The following is a 17664-nucleotide window of genomic DNA, read 5'->3' as shown; positions in this document are numbered from 1 at the left end:
CGGTAGCTATGACATGCAGTGACCACCAGGGAGCTGCTGAGCTGTGGTGACTTGGCAGTGGTGGTTCTCGGGTGGTACACCTGGAACCAGAGAGGAGGGAGCCCGATTCCAGGGTGCATCACTGGAGAACCGCCCTCTCCCAATCCAGGACCCCTCAGGGGATGTCAGAGAGCTGGTTTCGGCCTGATCCTGCAGGCCAGGCCAAGGGACCCCGCTCACTCCGTAGACACCCATCAAGCCACTGCGCCCCAGGTGCGGACAGCTGGGGAGAGACCTCAGGAGGTTGGCTCCAGGATGTGTCCAGCCCATCTCGCCCAGTCCCACCCCACCCAGCCACCTTCTAATTAATTTCCTTTCAGTGTGCACAAATCCATGCAACGGGGCACTGGTCTATTATATTATTCTTGGTAATTGTTTTCATTAGATAATAGTAGAGTATCTGTGCTTGAATCTCCACTGAAGCTTGTACAAAATAATCGATACAGAAATCCTCAGTCTGACATACTAGTATTTTAAGGAAGAACTAGATGTAAAATTTAAATGAAATGTTTAACAAACAGAGGGATCTACATTTTGGAGGAAGTAATTTAGAACAGGCTTTGAATATTTTTTATAGCAGAAAGTCTTTACCTGCTGCTTTATTTAAATTAAACCTTCTAACCAGTTAAAATACATGAGGGGATATTCCTGAGTAACAACGAATGAAGACTTTAGGAACTACAAATTTCAATGTAATCTTAGGATGATGCCAGCAGGAACAGAGGGAGGCCTCCCAGTTGTCAACTGAGATTTGTGCATTTCTGTTCTTAGCATAAACAATTATGACTCCAGATCTCTCTTCTTTATTGAATCTGGCAGTAGATACCCATTTCCTACACTGCTCATGAAATTGAATTTTAGGCAGTGGGCTTAAATTTGAGGAGATCCCGTCTAATCCTTCTGCATTCTTTTTACACACCACTGCACCAACCCAAGGAATGATCCGGGGAAAACTGACTAGAATTTTGAGCTCCCAGGATTCCAGCCTCCCAGGTGGAGGCACTGAGAGAGTGGGTGCTCCTTAGAGCCTCCTTTTTCAGAGGCTCAGAGGGAAATGCACTTCAGTTAGGGTGGGAAGACCAGGAACTCTGCGCTCAGACCTTCTGGAGTGGGTGTGGCAGACACTGCTTATTTATTGCTTACCCAACAGTTTCTTGAGAACAGAACCCCCTTTCTCAACAGAAACTTTACAGGCCAGAAGGGAGTGGCAAGAAATATTCAAAGTGATGAATAGCAAGAACCTACAACGAATATTACTTTACCCAGAAAAGCTATCATTCAGAATTGAAGGTCAGAGAAAGAGCTTCACTGATAAGAAAAAGCTAAAGGAGTTCATCACCACCAAACCAGTATTATATGAAATGCTAAAAGGTATCCTTTAAGAAGAGGAAGAAGAAGAAAAAGGTAAAGATACAAATTATGAACAACAAATACACATCTATCAACAAGTGAATCTAAAAATCAAGTGAATAAATAATCTGATGTACAGAATAAACTGGTGAATATAATAGAATCAGGGGCATAGAAAGGGAGTGGACTGACTATTCTCGGAGGAGAAAGGGGTGTGGGGGCTTCGGGAAGAGACTGGACAAAAATCGTACACCTATGGGTGAGGACAGTGGGTGGGGAGTGAGGGCGGAGGGAGGGGTGGGAACTGGGTGGAGGGGAGATATGGGGGGAAAAAGAGGAACAACTGTAATAATCTGAACAATAAAGATTTAATAAAAAAATTAAAATTAAAAAAAGAGAACAGAACCCCCTAGTGGTCCTTTAAAAAACAAACAAACAAACCTTTTATAGGGGGATAAAACACATACACCAAAACACATTTCTCTCTCTTTCTCTCTCTCTCTCTCTCTCTCTCTCTCTCTCTCTCCTGTTAGCATTTGAGTGAGGCAAATTTTCATAGGGAAACTTGAATCCACTCCAGTTTTTATTTTAAGAATCAATTATTTCACAAACTTTAACATTTTACAAAATACTATGAACCTAAGTACATGGCTTGATGAATTATTGTACATGTATACACTTGTGTCATCGCCACATAGATCAAAGTATGGAAAATTTCCAGTACCTCTAAAGATTCCCTATTGATTCTTCCCGCTCGGCATCCCAACACCACTATTCTCACTTCTAACATCATTGACTAGTTTTGCCTGTTCTTAAATTTTGTATAAGTGAAATCATACAGTATGCATTCTTTTAAATCTGGCTTCTTTCATTCAACTTAATATCTATAAGATTCATCATGTTGTCGTATGTTCCAGTCGTTTGTTCTTTTTTATTGCTGTGTAGCATTCTATTTTTTAAGTATGTTTTTATTGATTTCAGAGAGAGGAAGGGAGAGGAAGACAGAGAGATAGAAACATCAATGATGAAAGAAAATCACTGATCAGTTGCCTCCTGCAGGCCCCCTACTGGGACCGACCCATGACCTCCTGGTTCATGGGTCGATGCTCAATTACTGAGCCACACTGGCCAGGCTCTATTTTATGCATACACCACTGTTTATTTATTCTTCTATTGATGGGCATTGAGTCATTTCCACTTTGGCTAATATGAATAAAGCTATGATGAACATTCTTATTTATGCACATTCTTTGTGGACATATATACTCATTTTTCTTGCATAAATTTCCAGAACTTGAATTGCTATCATGGCGCCTGCTGTCTTTAGATTTAGCAAAAATGCTAAATTGATATACAAAGTGGTTACATACCATTTTAAACTCCCATCAGCAATGTATAAGAATCTCAGTTGTAGTGATATTTTGTTGTGGTTTAATTTGCATTTACCTAATGAGTAATGATGCAGAACACCTTTTCACATGCTTATTGGATGTTTGGATACCTTGTTTTGTGAAATGCCTGTTCAAGCCTTATGCCCACTTTTAGCTGAGTTGTTCTTTTTGTTATTGTTGTTGTTGCTATTGTTAATCCTCACCAGAGGGTATTTTTCCATTGATTTTTAGAGAGAGTGGAAGGGAGAGGTAGAGACAGAGAGAAACATCGATGTGAGAGAGAGACACATCAATTGGTTGCCTCCCATATGAGCCCTGACCAGGGCCGGGGATTGAGCCTGCAACCAAGGTACAGGCCCTTGACTGGAGTCAAACCCAGGACCTTTCAGTCCCAGGCCAACACTCTATCCACTGAACCAAACCAGCCAGGGCTCATTTTTTTCTTACAGATTTTTAGAAGTTATTTATGTATTCTGAACATATCCTTTGTCAGAAATATGTATTGGGAGTATGTTCTCCCAATGTGTAATTTGCCTTTTTATTCTATTAATGGTATCTTGTAGTGAAATAAAGTTATTGAAGACCAACTTATCAAGGTTTTTCTTTTATAGTAATGATTTCTGAGTCCTGGGTAAAAAAATTGTTGCCTATCCCAATGTCATGGTACCAGTCAAGTGGGTTTTAACCAGAGAAGCACAACAACTAGATAATATATAATTGTATTAAGAGCTTTATTGAAAGGAAATGTCTTATGTGATTGCGGGGGACCTGCTAGACGAGTTCGAGATCTGTAGCACAGGCTGTCAGAAAGGGCATGATAGAAGTCTTGGCATGGGTTGAACCTGCTATATGCAGGCAAAATTTCTTCATCAGGAAAGCCTCAGCTTTGCTCTTAAGGCCTTCCCTCCACTGATTGAATCAGACCTAGCTCAATTATCTAGGACAGTGGTCGGCAAACCGCGGCTCTCGAGCCACATGCGGCTCTTTGGCCCCTTGAGTGTGGCTCTTCCACAAAATACCACGTGGGGGCGTGCACATACAGTGTGATTGAAACCTCATGGCCCATGCACAGAAGTCGGTTTTCGGCCTGGGCGAGTCTATTTTGAAGAAGTGGCATTAGAAGAAGTGGGGGGTGTCAGTCGGTCGGTTGGGCAGTCGGGCCCGGGAGATGCAGCGCAGGCGGGCCGCGGGATACGCGTGCGCGATTCATGCACGAGTTGAGTGAGCCAGTCAGTCAGCAGTCTCATTGTTCAGTGGTTAGTGCTAGTCGCGTCCGCAAATCGTGTGTGGGTGACAAAAGTACCTACTCGAAGCATAAAGTTACCTGTATTTTTCCAACCAGCTGCAAATCCTACAGGTATTTTTGTCATCAATTTAAGAATTGTAATTATTTTGTGTTGGTGGCTTTATTATTATAAAATGAAACATTTTTTAGGTGCCCTGTTTGACATGGCTACAAAGAAGAAGCAAAGAAAAACGGAAGACGAAAACCGTGAATTTAAAGTTGAATGGATCAAGACTTTCGCGTTTATTCAAAACTTAAATGGCCTTCCGACCTGTCTTATTTGTCAGGAAAAATTGGCGCATAACAAGAAATCAAATTTGGAGAGACACTTTACAACTAAACACGTGTCATTTAGTACTAAATGTCCTGTTGGTGATGCAAGGAAGAAAGCAATTGAGGAACTTCAGAAGAGTCAAGAAAAATCAAGTCTGTATTTAATTACTGGATGCAATCTTCCAACAATGTTAATATTGCAAGTTTTATGGTTAGTCAAGAGATTGCTAAGAGAGGAAAACCATATACAGACGGCGAATACATAAAAAGTTGTTTTATAAATGCATCTGAAGAGCTATTTCGGGATTTTAAGAACAAAACAGATATTCTAAAAAAAAAATTAAAGAGTTACCATTGTCTGCTAAAACAGTGATAGAACAGTCAAAATGTCTTCGAATATAACCAACCAGCAAGTTGATGATCTTAAATTGGTTTCAGCTTTATCAATAGCAGTTGACGAGTCTTGTGACCTAAATGATACAGCGCAAGTTTCACTTTTTGTACTATTTATTTCATCTACAGGTCCTAAAGAAGAACTTTTAGGATTATTGCCACTCAAAGGTCAAATACGTGGAGAGGATATAGCAAATGCTGTAATGAGGGCATTGAAAAACATCATATTCCACTCGATAAAATTGTCTCAATTTCAACAGACAGGTTGAAAAGTATGACCAGCATAAGAAACGGGTTTGTGGCTATTTTGAAAGGAAAAAGTAATCACGAGATACTAACTTACCATTGCATCATTCATCAAGAAGCGCTTTGTGCGCAGACATTTCCAGAAGAAATTTGCAAATTTATGGAATTGGTGATTAAGATTATCAACTCCATTATAGCTAAAGCTCTTAATCATCGCCAATTTGAAGAATTTTTAGTTGAAATGGAGAATGAGTACGCAGATCTTCTGCTGCATAACAAGGTACGTTGGTTATCAAGAGGAAAGTTTTGAAACGTTTCGCTTCCTTATTAACAGAAATTAAAGCATTTCTCCTTGAGAAGGGTGTTCACTATCCAGAACTAACGAATGATCAGTGTATCCAAATATTTTATTTCATGGTAGACATTACGTCTCATCTAAATCAGCTTAATCGTAAACTACAGGGGAAAGGAAACACAATTTTTTCGATGTTAGAAGAAGTTATTTCATTCAAAAACAAATTATCTCTTTTTGCTCAAGATTTTGAAAGAGAAACTTTAATTCACTTTCCGAGCCTGTTGAAACATCGCCAATAAAATAATTCTGATATTGACATTTGCTATTTCAAAACAACACTTTTAAATATGAGGGAAGCTTTTCTCAACAGGTTTCAGGAATTCAGAAACAGCAAAGCGACATTAGCCTTTGTTAAAAAACCTCTCAATGCTACTGTAACAGAATTAAATTTTTCTCCCTTTAATATTGACATTGGCAACTTTGAAATGCAATTGCTGGATTTAAAAAACAAAGAACTGTGGAGCTCGAAATTTTAACGTCTTTGTGCTGATATAGAAATACTGGAGAAAAACAAATGTGAACTTAGTTCACAGCACAAGTGGTCTGCTTTGAAAGACCTAGAGAAGGAAGATTTGTTGATTTTTAACACCTGGAATAGTATTCCTGACTCATATAATCAACTGAAAAAACTTGCCCTAACCAGTTTGGCTCAGTAGATAGAGTGTCGGCCTGCGGACTTAAGGGTCCCAGGTTCGATTCTGGTCAAGGGCATGTACCTTGGTTGTGGGCACATACCCAGTAGGGAGTGTGCAAGAGGCAGCTGATCGATGTTTCTAACTCTCTATCCCTCCCCCTTCCTCTCTGTAAAAAATCAATAAAATATATTTTTAAAAAAACTAGCATTTGCTGTTCTTTCCTTATTCGGGTCTACATATTTACATGAACAATTATTTTCAAGCATGAACCTTATCAAGAGTAAATTGAGAAGTTGTCTTATTGATGAGAACCTGGAATTGTGTCTAAAATTAAAAACAACATACAAACCTGACTTACCCAAACTTTCCAAGGAGATGCAAGGCCATTGTTCACATTAGTGTTTGTCAGTCATTGTCATGATTTAATTTTATGGATATTGTAAGGTAAATTGTAAGGAATTTAATTTTATCAATAAATAATATCGTTATTAAGTATGATATCAAGTTTTATCCAACGTACCTATAGTTTAACTAAGACTTAAAACTTTAAGTAAAGTTTATTAAGTTAATTTTAGGGAACGTTGTGGAGTGAAAGAAGATGTAGTGTCGAGGATTGAGAAAGGTATGTTGAGATGGTTTGGACATATAGAGAGGATGAACGAAAGGAGATAGACGAAACAAGTATACAAGATGAGTGTGGATGGGAGAGTTGGAAGGGGTTGACCTCAGCGAACGTACCGCAATCAGATTGAGGACGTTTTTAGCAAAGGCCAGCTTAGGAGTACCCTAATTAAGTTAATAACAATGTACCTACCTATATAGTTTAAGTTTAAAAAATTTGGCTTGCAAAAGAAATTTCAGTCGTTGTACTGTTGATATTTGGCTCTGTTGACTAATGAGTTTGCCAACCACTGGGCTAGGATGATTGAATGCGGGAAATACATAAATGCACAGACCCTGTGATGGGAGGTACTATAAACAGTACAAGGAATGGACAGAGGGTGTGTGTGGCTATAGAGAAGAGGTCCATTGAGAGAATAAACCAAACAGATCACCAAGGTTTGGACTATGTGGGGTTTTCAGCCATGGTCCAGTGAGTCACTCTCTCCCAAGGTAAACAGGTGAATATAGAGAGATTTACACCAGCTGGGTCCTTGAATGACTGTTCAAACAAAGCCTCTCTTACTCCCTCTTCTCTCATTCCCCCAGTCTCCCCTCACCCCTGAAACTACCCTGCTCTGAGAGAGACAAATAAACTTTATCTATGGTGTTTGGGCCATTATACATTTGGGGGTTATGTTATTACAGGAGCTAGCCTACCCTAACTAATTTACCCACCACAACACCTTACCATTGCCCAGACACAGAGATTATTTTCCAGGTGTCTCTGAAGTTTAGGAAGACAATTATAAAATTAATATATGGACATGTAAAAAATTAAAGAGTCTAGCCCAGCCAGTGTGGCTCAGTGGTTGAGCATCAACCTAGGAACCAGGAGGTCATGGTTCGATTCCCAGTCAGGGCATGTGCCTGGGTTGTGGGCTTGATCTCCAGTGTGGGATGTGTAGGAGGCAGCCAGTCAGTGATTCTCTCTCATCATTGATGTTTCTAGCTCTCTCTCCCTCTCCCTTCCTCTCTGATATCAATAAAAATATAAAAATAAAAATAATTAAAGAGTCTAATCAAAGTAAGTCTCCTGTCTGCCTTCTCACCCAATTTCTAGCTTCACTCCCATTTGGTAACCACTTTTAAACTATTTCTGCCTTTATTTTTCTGACTGCTACCTCTATATAATCTCTTCTGTTTTATCAATACTAAAAAAAACATTTAGTGGCATCTGACTATGAAAAATGAGTAGTTACTAAAGATTTTTTAACCTAGGAAAGTGAAAAAAGTACTAGGCAGAAGAAATCATGTGGTGGTAAAAAGGACTGCACACCTGCTTTAATTATAGGAAGAAGAAGCAATGTGAGGCAAACACAAAATTTGAAATCAAATTTGTGTGGAGTTCAGCTTTCCAGTATAGTGCTTATTAATCTTTTAGGATGCTATTGCAAGAGGAAATAATGCCACTGCAAGAATTGTTTATTATTATTATTATTTATTGATTTTAGAGAGACAGGAAAAGAGAGAGAAACATCAATTTGTTGTTCCACTTATTTATACATTCATTGTTGATTCTTGTATGTGCCCTGACTAGGGGATTGAACCTGCAATCTTGGCATATGGGGACGATGCTCTAACCAACTGAGCTGTCCATCCAGGGCTCTACAGGTGTTTTGCTATGGGTTCATTTCCAGAAATATCTGTGGGGGTCTTCACACAACACCACACTGCATGGTGGATGCCAATTAATCTTACTGTCAAATCTTATAAATCAAACTATTCTGGAGGTAACCTGTATGGAGCTAAGTGCCTGGGACATCTATTATTAGATAGATATTGGGCTAGAGCAGCGTTTCTCAACCTGTGGGTCGCGGCCCCTTTGGGGGTCGAACAACCCTTTCACAGGGGTTGCCTAAGACCATCGGAAAACACATATATAATTACATATTGTTTTTGTGATGAATCACTATGCTTTAATTATGTTCAATTTGTAACAATGAAATTGGAGGTCACCACAACATGAGGAACTATATTAAAGGGTCGCGGCATTAGGAAGGTTGATAACCACTGGGCTAGAGAAAAACCATTCCACTTGAGCCAGCACCTTTTGCTCCAACCAATAGAGGGCAGTAAGAGACACAGAGTTGGTTTGCTTTTAGAGCAAGGGTAAGTCTTTCTTAGAAACCAAGCCAAAGTCAAATTTGAATTGTTGCCAGCCTATCAAAGTGTTGGCCAGAAGCCCAGAAGTATATAAAAATCATCTTTCCCAAAGGATAGCTCCATCAAAAACAACTTGAACCAGCTTAGCTCAGTGGTTGAGTGTTCACCTATGAACCAGGAGATTACAGTTCAATTCCTGGTCAGGGCACATGCCCAGGTTGTGGGCTTGATCCCCATTAGAGGGCGTGCAGGAGGCAGCTGATCAATTATTCTCTCTCATTGGTGTTCTAGCTCTCTCTCCCTCTCTGAAATCAATAAAAATATGTTTTTAAGAAACTTGAAAAAACATTCAGCAGATTTCTTGAAACATCATAAAATAATACAAATCCCATACTAATTTAGAAATAACTAAGCTACATATTTGGACACACTACTCAACCATCAGGTATCATGAGGAAATTATTGTCCTGTTGGTAAGGTGTTCCTATATGAGGAAAAGAGCTCATTTTCTTGTTCTCCGTACTATGTCCAAATTGATTCTTCTGCTGATTCATGTTACTCACTAAACAGATGACATCACCTAAAATCTACCTCAGAGCGTTCTTCTTTAGTGAAACTCTTCTTCATTCTGATTAAATATTCCACTATGGAATTTTTCAGATTGAAAAAAAAAATGAACTCCTCACTGACTACTCAGTAATGGAAATTCTCATAAATCCTTAAATTGTATGAATAAATCATGGAGAGAGTCTGTCTTAGAACAGATGTGCTACCATGGATCAAAAGATAAATGTTAGGCTTTCAGACGTGGAAAAGTAAGTCAGTTTTTCTATTGCTACTAGATCTTAGAATTTAGATACATTTTTATTAACTCCAAGTTTAGGTGAGAGGGTAACATGGGGAGTAAGTAAGGGAAGAAGGAAGATGAGAATATGCCTCAACATCATTCTTTTTTTTTTTAAATATATATTTTATTGATTTTTTACAGAGAGGAAGGGAGAAGGATAGAGAGTTAGAAACGTCAATGAGAGAGAAACATCGATCAGCTGCCTCCTGCACACTCCCCACTGGGGATGTGCCTGCAACCAAGGTACATGCCCTTGACGGGAATTGAACCTGGGACCCTTGAGTCTGCAGGCCGATGCTCTATCCACTGAGCCAAACCGGTCAGGGCCTCAACATCATTCTTTAAAAATTTTTTTAAACATCATTCTTTTTTTAAAAAATTACTCTATTATTTGTTTGTTTGTTTTTCAACATTATTCTTAAACTTCAGCCTGTGGGTCGATGCTCAACTACTGAGCCACACCAGCCAGGCACTATCTTTAATTTTTTTATGGTTAAATTATCTTTTGTCTGATATTAATATAGCTAAGCCAGCTTTATTTTGGCCTGTACTTACTTTTTACACCTTTTTGTATCCTTTTATTTTTAACCCTTCTCTGAGTCTTGTTTAGGTATGTTTTCTAGAGTACAATTTCAAGATCATATTAACTCTACTCTGACAATTGAAGTCTTTTAATTGGTGACTTTAATTTGATATGCATTGGGTATGTCCTGAAGTTTTGGACATAAACTACCCTCTTATTTTGTGTTTTCTATTTATACTTTTTAAAAAATATATATTTTATTGATTTTTTACAGAGAGGAAGGGAGAGAGATAGAGAGTTAGAAACATCGATGAGAGAGAAACATCGATCGGCCACCTCCTGCACATCTCCCACTGGGGATGTGCCCGCAACCAAGGTACATGCCCTTGACCGGAATCGAACCTGAGACCTTTCAGTCTACAGGCCAATGCTCTATCCACTGAGCCAAACCGGTTTCGGCGTCTATTTATACTTTTGTTCTTTCTTTTCTGTTTTCCTAGTTCCTGTTAGATTAACAAAAAATTTGTATCTCCCACCTTTTTTCTCCCAGGTGTGAAGGCTATGTATTATGTCTCTCTGACTTTGGAGGTTACCTTTAATTTTTCAAGTAACATATTTAACATACATAACAACTTAACATATGTTTTCTTTCTAACAATGTCTGAAGTTATTCAATAGTTCTATCACAGGCTACTTTCTTTTAAAAAATATTTTTGTTGATTTTTAGAGAGAGAGGAAGGGCGAAAGATAGAAACATCAATGTCAGAGTAAACATCAGTTGGCTGCCTCCTGCACTCCCCCTGCCAGCCCCCTGCCAAAGATCAAGCCCACAATGCAGGCATGTGCCCTGACCTGGAATCGAACCGGCAGCCTTTCCATGCATGAGATGATGCCCAACCAAGTGAGCCACACCAACAAGGGCAGCTCAGGCTATTTCTATCTATTCTACGATCTTTATTATGCTGGCTTTTGACATCACATTTATTGCCTCATGGTTGCAATATAATTGCAATAAACCTCATTAGCTATCATATTTATATTTTAGGCAGAAAAAACGGAATGGGGTGGGGAGAAAGGTTATAGCTATTCTATTGATTAAGAAAGTAAAAATTGTCCCTTATTCTACTAGCAGAATTCCAACTAGATTGCATTGACCAGAACCAAATTACAATGTTATCCTAGCCACAACAGAAGCTAGGAAAACTAAGGCAACAAAGTGTTTACCAGTAGATGAGGATTCCTTCGCACTTCTGGCAACATTTGAAAATGGCTCAGAAAGAGGGAACAAAATACATCCCTTCTAACTATGATCTGGAGCAAGTCACTTTCCTCCACTGTAAAATTAACATATTGGATTAGATTATCTTTGTTGATGATGTGTGGTGGTGAAGGCCTGGGTTAGGATAATAATAGAGTAGAAACTATTTGAGAAATATTTAAAGGAAAATGCAACAGGTTTGAGACTAAATGAGCCCAGGCTTTTCAATAATTAGCATTTTTCTTTTTTTTTTTCAACGCTTCCTAGTAAATACCTATGTTTCAGTTCCAATTGCTTTTATTCAAAGATTTGTGCAGTACGACCAGCATTACTCTACAACCAGCCTGTTTAGGATTCATTTTTTTCTTGTGTAAAAAAAAAAAGGGGGGGGGGGAGATTAGGATTTATTGGTCCTTTGGGTCTGAAGTTTATTGGTTTTTAACAATTTCATTCAGCCAGCATTCATTAAATACTTTATACAACTAAGGCATCCTTACAGATGCTATGAGAACATAAAGATGAGAAAATGTGTTTACTTGCCTCAAGGGATTCACAGTATAATAGTGTAATACAAGGGTTCATCATCATCATCATCACCTATATTCTTTTTGTTCAGGCCTGCTTGCCTCCAAGGTTAATCTTAACATAGTTGGAGCCTAGTTAAGAGATAGTTTGTATTTTCACACTAGGTATTTCCATTCCTGGCTCCAAGTATTCCCTTAGAGAAGGGAGGCAGCATATAGAAAAATGAGTGAGTGGGAGCATTAGCTTCATTTTGGGAGAATCTGTGAAAATCAAGTGGAATTGGGGGTTCAGTAACTTGCTAGTCAGATCCCATGTCCCATAATAGCTTACCTAGCTCTTGAGATGAAACATTTCTTCTTCACTTTGAGTGATGAGGAGACATTTTTTTAAAATTTGTATGTGACCCTGGCCAGGTAGCTCAGTTGGTTAGAACATCATCCTGATACACAAGGACGCAGGTTCAATCTCTGGTCAGGTCACATACAAAACTCAACCCATGAATGCATAAATAAGTAGAACAACAAATTGATGTTTATCTCTCTCAAAAATAAAATCATTCAAAAAATGTAAAAAAAACAACAACAAAACCATAGCCACCCTGGCCAGTGTGGCTCAGTTGGTTGAGCACTGTCCCATGCACCAAGGCGTAGCTGGTTCTATTTCCAGACAGGGCACATGCCAGGATTGTGGGCTCTATCCCCAACAGGAGGCATGCAGGATGCAGCCGATTGATGTTTCTATCTCTCCCCATCCCTTTCTCTCTCTAAAAAAAAAAATCAATAAAATACATATAAAAAAACGAAACAAAACATAACTGCCAAAAAAAAAGAAATAAAATCTTTATGTGCTCACGATTGAACAATTTAATTATTGAATTGGCCATGTAGAGGCTTGATAGAGTTCATTAATACATACACTTTAGTCTCTTTATTCTTGAGCTAGAATTAAGAACAAGGCAGGTTCTGAAGTAAGCCTAGCCTGGAAGATCCCTTCTCTGGAGCCCCTGGTCTCCAAAAAGGTGTATTAAAGCTTTTTGATGCCACAAATGAACATACAGAGGAAGTAACATTTGCTCATTTCTACACTTTCTGTGCTAAATAATCTTTGCCCCTCCATATTCTTTCCACCATCTCCACTCTGCTCTCAGCCTAGTGGGAGGACCAAATCTTCCCCTCTGAATTCCATTTGAGTTCAACCAATGAGAGGCCCTCCTAAGAGATCTAAGATCAATAGTCCTAGCTGGTTTGGCTCAGTGGATAGAGTGTCGGCCTGCAGACTGAAGGGTCTCGGGTTCAATTCTGATCAAGGACACATGCCCGGGTTTCGGGCTTGATCCCCAGGAGAGGGTGTGCAGGAAGCAGCCAATCAATGATTCTCTCTCATCATTGATGTTTCCATCTCTCTCCCTCTCCCTTCCTCTCTGAAATCAATAAAAATATATTTTTAAAAAGTAGTAATATCAACTCTGGCTAGTGTGGCTTAGTTGGTTGGAGTGGCGTTCCCATACACCAAAAAGTGGCAGGTTCAATTCCTGATCCAGGCATATACCAAGGTTGCAGGTTCAATCTGCATGATAAAGTTTAATTTATAAATTAGGCAAGTAAGAGATAAACAATAATAAAATTAAACAATTTAACAATATACTATAGTAAAAGTCATGTGACTGTGGTCTCTCTTAAAATATCTTATTACGCTGTATTCACCTTTTCACTTAAAAGAAGCACTTGATGACTTTTCTTTGGCATAAATTGCCAGCATCAATACTCTTGCACTTTTGGGGTCATTGTTAAGTAAAATAAGGGTTGCTGAAACACAAGCACTGTTATACCATGACGGTCAATTTGCTGAGATAACTACTACATGACTAAAGGGTGGGGAGTAGGTACAGCGTGGATACACTGGGCGAACGGATGATTCACATGGTGGGCTGGACAGAGCAAGACTGTGCGATTTCATCACACTACTTACCACGGTGTGCAATATAAAACTCATGAATTGTTTATTTCTGGAATTTTAAATTTAATATTTTCATACTGCAGTTGACTGCAGGTAACTGAAACAGCGGGAAGCAAAACCAAAGAGAACGGGGACTACTATATTCGTTTTCTAGGCTTTGTCCACTGCCTGCCTCTCCTGAGGCTGCCGCTGAGTCAGGTGGCCTGTCTTACAGTTACAGCTTTCTCTCTGAGCTTTAATAACTGATTGCTCCCGTTGTCCCCTCAGGCTTACCCTACAGTGCTTCAGCATCCTTTCTTTATTAGTTTCTCTTAACCCTGCTCACACCTTCATAACGGTTACTCCACTAACTTCTACTTCATTTTCCCTGTCGAGTGTGCCATTTCCTTCCTGCCAGATTCTGATGGAGACACATCTTTCCGGAGAATGCCAAAGTAATATCTGTGCTTCTAAGAACTACCATCTCCCACACTGTACGTACACTTTCTAATTCAATCTGATGCTCATAAAGCATTTATCTCAGGGATGGCACATATTACTATATGCTGGCTCCTTTCCATTTCTCTCACAAAAATATTCCATTTGAGGTAGATGGTATTGACCCAATTTATTTATTTTTTTTTAAGAGAGAAAGGAAGGGAAAGGGAGAGAGCGAGTGGGGAAGAAACATCGATGTGAAAGAGAAACATTGATTGGTTGTCTCCAGTATGCACTCTGACTGGGGATGGAGCCTGAAACCTGGGCATGTGCCCTGATTGGGAATTGAACCAGAGACCTCTTGGTTCATGGGTCAATGCTCAACCACTGAGCAACACTGGTTGGGCACAACCTTATCTAATATTTAATATAGGAATTGACATTAGTGTCCTCACTCAGTTCATATGTCAAATGGTTTTATGTCACTAAGGTTTGTGGCAGGCATGACTGTAGGTTTTCTGAGGCCTGATATATCTATATTTTGGGAGCTTTCTTAAAGGAACAAAAATTTATGAATACAAAATAATGTATGAAGGCAAATTGTTATTTGGAAGATGAAAAGAAACAGGAATTTAAATTTCCTGTGATTTTCTCATAAAGAGAAAAAAGGTATATAGTGAGTTGATAATTTTATATGCCTCATTATTTAGTGTTTTCCTGCCAGTAGAGTCTTCCATTTTATCTAGCCATCAATGAGAACCAAATCTTCCACTTATAATTTTGCCTGGCTCTTAGACTAATTTCCTAAAGAACAGCATCTGATTTCGTAGATTTCAAACGCTGTTTCTCTTCCACTACCCACGTACCTCTGGTGCCTAACATGGTTGGACTCACTTAGATCATGATATGAACTCTGGCCTTGCATGTTTGTATCAGAAGCTAAGTAAGTCATAACAGCAGCAATAAAATATTCCTGAAAAGCATTCCTATACTAGGTTGGCTAACAATAACTTACACATAAGTATTTTCCATTACACACAAACTAAATATACCCCTTCATTCAACTTCCACTTAGATCCAAAAAGATGGCCAGTATACTCCAACCCCCATCTGACATGAGGCAGGGGTAGATGATGGAAAGGAAAGTGGTGGAAAGGAATAGTGGTCTCAAACAAGTTGTGTAAGGAGCCCATGAAGGGGTGGGGAGGGCGGCTATGAATCATTAACTGTTTTTGCTTCCCACATAATCCCCCTCGTTGGGGCAACCCAGAGAAAAGAGGGGGATTTCTTCCCCAATGGAGAGGATTCTAAAGGGAGTACCTCACACAGGCACTTAACATACTTCACTTGCAGTTTATGCGAGCCCCGTTACATAGGCTTACAGATCTATTTTCTAGCTCTAACTAAGCTAACCAACACAAAATGCCCAAGTGTCTTAAAAAGAATCCTAAGAAACCCTGGTTCATAGCTACTAGTAATAATGTGAGTACAAGTGAAAGATAAGAAAACAGCAGAGCCAACACTTGTCTACTTCTAGTAGTATGAATTCTTGTTAGCCACATAAGATGAAAATAATAATGATGTAATCAGACCTGACAAGCGCTGGTCCCAAAATTTCAAGAGGTCTATTTGAAAATACGCATTTATATCTACTAAAGATGACATGAGGTTATGATTGGCAAGACATTTAAAAATCTTGTTTATTTCATTCTCTAAAATTTTATATTTGTATGTGTATTCATGGTATGAAAATGTTAATAAAAATACTTCAATAAAGTAATGTCTACATTTACATATGACTACATGTTTATAAATATTATACTAATGGAGGTGAGTATATTTAAAAATCTTGCCCTACATGGGCGCATGCGAGAGGCAACAAATTGATGTGTCTCTCTCACATAGATGTTTCTCTCTCTGTGTCTCTCCCCCTCCTTCCACTCTCTATTAAAAAAAATCAATGGAAAAATATTCTCAAGTGAGCATTAACCAAAAATAGATAAATAAATAAATACATAAATAAGTAAATGTCTGGGGACCACATGGCTAAACTATAGCCTGTTAGCCTGTAGTGGGTTAGAACCAAAGTCATGTTCCTACAGAGATTATGGCATTTATTTATTTGGAGTAGTTAGAATGATAGCATGTGTTAAATATTTGTGGATTATAAATATTCTCCAACCATCAGGCCTTTGTCTATGTGTTGTCATCCAATAGGTGAAATGTGTTAGACAACCTTTGGGGTGTCTGCTTAGCTCAAAGTAACTATCTTTCACTGACAATTTTCTACTCTTTTCAAATTCAGAATAGAATTTGTAAACCATGTTTTTGCTCTGTGACCCTGTCCCCTTAGACCAGTGGTTCTCAACCTTGGCTGTACATTAGAATCACCTGGGAATCTTTTTAAAATCCTGACTTCTGGGCCTCATCCTTCAGAAATTCTGTTTCTTTGTTATGGGGTGGGGCTACAACATTAGTAACAAAGAAACAGAATTTCCGGAGGCTGAGTCCCAGAAATCAGGATTTTAAAAAGATTCCCAGGTGATTCTAATGTGCAGCCAAGGTTGAGAATCACTGCCTTAGACAATCTTGATTGGACTAAGAATAGGCTTCTATAAAGACTAAGTTGCTGCCCTGGCTGGTGTGGCTCAGTTGATTGAGCATTGTCCTGTGCACCAAAAGGCTGCCTATTTGAATCTTGGATAGGGCACATGACTGGGTTTGCGGCTCAATTTTCAGGGGGGGAGGGGCAGGTGGTAGGTAGCCAATGTTTCACTCTCACATTGATGTTTCTCTCACTCTTACCCCCCCTCCCTTCCTCTCTGAAAAGCAATGAAAAGTTGTTGTTTTTTAAAACTGAGTTGCTTTCTCTTTAGATTTTGTAATTTAAACTAAGACAGATGGCCATTTTCTTGTATGGTGGCAATTTAAACTCTGGAGCATAGCCATGTTCATGAAAAGGAGAGATAGTTCCTCTATACAGAGAAGTAGATGTACAGAGAACTTTCGGACATTATTTACCTCCTTTCCAACTCTTTTACTCCTCTTTTTAAATATTTTGATTTTATATTGTTTACATTGTTGAAGTGATGCAATTGTGGGAAGGGGGCCACAGCCAAAGAATGTGAACCACCTCTTCCTCTAGAACAGCGCTTCTCAAAACTGTGAGTCGTGACCCCTTTGGGGGTCGAACGACCCTTTCACAGGGGTCACCTAAGACCATCGGAAAACAAATATATATATAAATATTGTTTTTGTGATTAATCACTATGCTCTAATTATGTTCAATTTGTAACAAGGAAAATACATCCTGCTTATCAGATATTTACGATTCATAACAGTGGCAAAATAACAGTTATGAAGTAGCAACGAAAATAATTTTATGGTTGGGGGTCACCACAACAT

This window comes from Myotis yumanensis, unplaced genomic scaffold, assembly GCF_028538775.1.
Source record: "Myotis yumanensis isolate MYYU_CA2020_CCGP unplaced genomic scaffold, mMyoYum1.0.hap1 SCAF_3, whole genome shotgun sequence".
In the NCBI taxonomy this organism is placed as follows: Eukaryota; Metazoa; Chordata; class Mammalia; order Chiroptera; family Vespertilionidae; genus Myotis; species Myotis yumanensis.
Note: the sequence above shows the minus strand (reverse complement) of the source record.